The sequence below is a fragment of the Mus caroli genome, chromosome 2 (assembly GCF_900094665.2).
Source record: "Mus caroli chromosome 2, CAROLI_EIJ_v1.1, whole genome shotgun sequence".
NCBI classification, from domain to species: Eukaryota; Metazoa; Chordata; class Mammalia; order Rodentia; family Muridae; genus Mus; species Mus caroli.
In genome coordinates, this window is record NC_034571.1 from 80,972,149 (window position 1) to 80,976,666 (window position 4,518).

Below are 4,518 nucleotides of genomic sequence, written 5' to 3' on the forward strand. Positions count from 1 at the left end.
AAAATAAACCAAATCAAAACCAAAAAAAAAAAAAAATAGCCATCACAAAGGGAGTTCTCAGTGCCTTTGAGATTGATTGCTCTATGTTATACAGGTCAAACACGGCATTATCAGCTATAGGAATTTACCATGCAATCACAGTGGGCTACTAAGGCCCCATAACTCTGTTTTGGTTAATTGTATTTTTCTGTTGTCATCTCCTTCTCTTGCAAAGAGAAGTTCCCTTTATGAGGGTTGAACACTACAGTTTTCTGTTGGAATATTATCACATGCATATAGATTGTTGTTAGTGATTATACTGGATTGGCAAATTAGTCATTCTAGATTCTCCTCCAATTTGAGCAACATGAATGCCCTAATGTGAGGTAAACAAGTATGAAAACAATAAGCATGCTAAACTGGACAAAAACATGTCCATGGATCTCAACACTACACAAAGAACTATAGAAATTGATGAAAACTGGGAGCAGGAGAAATATACTTCTGAGAGAAGAGCATACCAGTTGGTTGTCCAGTGTCAAATGGTAATACTTGAAAACATCCATTCAAGTAACATTATATGGAGTTGAGCATCTTATATTTATGAATATTTATGCGACCATACATACTTGAATATATAGTTAGTGAGAAAGAGACTGTAGCTATGAAAGAGTGTGGGTTCTGTGGAAGACTTTTGAGGGAGAAAATTATGGAAAGAAATATTTTAATTAAATTCTAATCTCAATTATGGAAAATACTCTTTCTTTTTCAATAATATAAACAAATACACTCATGTATAAACCCACATACAATGTTAGTAACAACTTGATTTTTTTAGATATATACAAATAATAGGTATAAACGAACATGTTTTACTTTTGCCAATAAAGGAGATGATGTGTTACCACAAAGAAGAGTACATGAGAGTAGAACAAATTCTAACGGTGTTAAGTATGAATGTTCTATAGAGGATGCTCCATATCTGCATTCTTACAATGTTATCTGTCTTATTTAGACATATTTGCTTACATACTGTGCAGTAGGGTCAAGGTTATCACCCAGATGTAGTTCTTTAATAAGAAAGCATCTTTCAAGGGATGAATTAAATTTATAAAATAATAATTTAAAAGTGACATCCTACTGTCATCTTGCAATATATTATTCAAAAGTAGTATAGGGAATTCAAGTGTGGAGAGGCAGGAGTGGGTGGGTGGGGAAACACCCTCATAGAATTAGGGGAGGTATGTGGGATAGGGGATTTGTGAGGGGACCTGGGAAAGGGGATAATATTTGAAATGTAAATAAAGAAAAATATCCAATAAAAAATTTAAAAAGAGAGATAGCCAGACAAAAACTCAGCAGAGGGGGGAAAATAGTTTATTAATAAGAAAAAGAAGTTCAAGAAAGGCAAAGGAATAATATAAGTTGTTTTCAGGATTGAAAGGGACATTGGAACATTGAAAAGAGCTCTGTTGTAAGCAGACTTCCATGTAACAAAGAGCCTTTACTCTCAAGCAGAGGTGTCTGGCATCAAAAGGAAATTTACCCAAAAACTGAGTGGGAGAAGGCTTTCCAGAATTGGATAATGATGAGTAAATTATCTACTTTAAAGAGAGTCAAATCTTCTATTCAGTTTAAATTTACTCTCTGAATTGAATTTTGCTTCATTTTCTTTAGTTTTAATTTATTAATTTATTTTCTTTTATCAATATGACAATTTTGTCTGAATGCAAGAATGTGTACTACATGCCTGTCTCATTCCAGCCCACAAACTTAGAATACCCAAGATACAATTTGCAAAACACATGACACTCAAGAAGAAGAAAGACCAAAGTGTGGATACTTCGTTCCTTCTTAGAATGAGGAACAAAATACCCATGGAAGGAGTTACAAAGACAAAGTTATGAGCTGAGATGGAAGAAAGGACCATCCAGAGACTGCCCCACCTGAGGATCCATCCCATAAACAACCACCAAACCCAGACACTATTGCATATGCCAGCAAGATTTTGCTGACAGGACCCTGATATAGCTATCTCTTGTGGGGCTATGCCAGTGCCTGGCAAATACAGAAGTGGATGCTCACAGTCATCTATTGAATGGAACACAGGGCCCCCAATGAAGGAGCTAGAGGAAGTACCCTAGGAGCTAAAGGGGTCTGCAACCCTATAGGAGGCACAACAATATGAACTAACCAGTACCCTCCAGAGCTTGTGTCTCTAGTTGCATATGTAACAGAGGATGGTCTAGTAGGCCATCAATGGAAGGAGAGGCCCTCGGTCTTGTGAAGATTATGTGCCCCAGTACAGGGGAATTCCGGGACCAGGAAGCAAGAGTGGATGGGTTGTGGAGTAAGGCAGGTGGAGGGTATAGGAGACTTTAAGGATAGCATTTGAAATGTAAATGAAGAAAATAGCTAATAAAAATATTTGTTTTGAAAAAAATAAAAAAGATTCAGACCCAGTCTCTTAGGTGTCTATTTAACATTAAAAAAAGCAGACTGGGCTCCTCTAAGTTCTACTAGCATCCCTCAGTCCCTACCTGAATTTACCAGCCCATGCACTCATCCGTGTGTCTGTCTATCTCTGCATCGGCTTCCTCTTTGCCCTCTCCCCTGTCCTGCTGTTCTCTGTCTCAGAGACTCCCATCTGCCTGGCAACTTCCTTGGCCTCCTCCTGTAAAATTCTTGAACCAGCCAGAGAGCTGTACCTAATAAAACTGCCTTTATATACTTTATTTTGGCTTAAATTGGATCATTTTGTCAGTGGAGATAGTCTACCAGTGCTGCTGAAGGTTAGATGAGGGAATTGGAGCCCTAGGTAATAAAGTTCATCATGGTCATAAAATGCTATATGGTTGCTGGGAAATGAATCTTTACCCTCAGTGTGCAGCTGTGCTGTTACCTGCTAAACCAGCTCTTCTGCCTTCTTCTGTTATTCATAATTTTAAATATAGTCTCAATACCTACTTTCCATGTACTGTGAGAAACCAAAGAAAAACACTTATTTTTATGTGGGAAATAAAAGAGGAAGAAATTATGCTCCTTAACTCAACCACTGAAAATGTATGTGAATTTGTCCATGTTACTTTTTGTCATAAACAGTGAGCTATGAGGATGAATCATAGCACTGTGCATTATAAATCCCTGAGACATGCCCTGGGACATTGGAGCATTAGTATAGTTAGGATTGCATTTTTGATCATATTAAACTTAATCACAATTTCAATCATAGGAATCGATAAAATATCAATCACAGGATTTTAAGTAAAGAACACATAAAAATTTTGCGTGCAATTTTTGGTTATTTAATATCACCATAAATATATATAAATATATTAATATGGTTATCATACAAATTTAATGACCTAAATGAACTCTAAATTACTGAAAATAGCAAAGTAGAATATTATCTATTATGTTTACTTGAAAATGTTCTACAATATTGTTAGAGCTATGAATTTAAGCAAATATTCTCACTATGACCCTCATAATGACAAAGAAAACACCACTAAAATTTGCACTGTAATAATTAAAGGGAAAATATATATTATCAATAAGAAAAATTTCAAACATTTTCTCTTTTCATTTTACATCGTTGTTACTCTAACTATAAAAGAGGATCCAGCATGTGAATCACAATGGTGTGAGATATTAATACTACGATGTCCTACTCAAAGGTATAGTTGGAAATTGGTCTTATAGACATGAACACGTGAAAAATGGAAACTGCAGTTGTATGAAAGCAACAAGTAGAGAAGACTTTTCTTTTATCTTCAGCAGAGCATATCCTCTAGATAGCAGATAGAATGAAGCCATTCAAACATAGGACAATTAGGATTGTGACTGTCTCAATAAACACAGAACAACATAAGAGAAGAAGCTGATAAAAGAAACTGTAAGAACAAAAAAGGCCAGGTGAGCAGGGATGTTATGGAAAATATGAATGATTTCATTGGACCCACAGAAGAAATTGCTAAAAATGGTCACAGTGTAAATAAGAGCATGCAAGCCTGCTCCTTTATAACAAGAAATGATTAGTGGCAAATAGACCAGGGCAGCTTTAAATATACCTTATAAATATATTATCTCTTCCATATTAATCACATGAACATACAAGCATGAGTGGCTTCTGAAACTTTGAAAAATATTGGCGGTAGAATACTAGAAATATCATAAAACCATTCTCTGGAATCTATTCACCTATGGAACAAGAACACTAACATTTTCTTTATGAGACTGAAATAAATATTAAAGACAAATGATGTTAAAATGAATCTCTAATACAACTCTAACTACAGAATTGATGAATTAGATGACTCCACTAGTTCTATATGTACAAAATTCAATGAAATATATTTACATTATGGTGTTTTTCTGATATTTTACATCTTTGAAATTTTCATGTTCTGAAAAGTTATATTTATCTGAGCGGTGGTGGCACAAGCCTTTAATACCAGCACTTGGGAGTCAGAGGCAGGAGGATTTCTGAGTTTGAGGACAGCCTGGTCTACAAAGTGAGTTCCAGTACAGCCAGGGCTA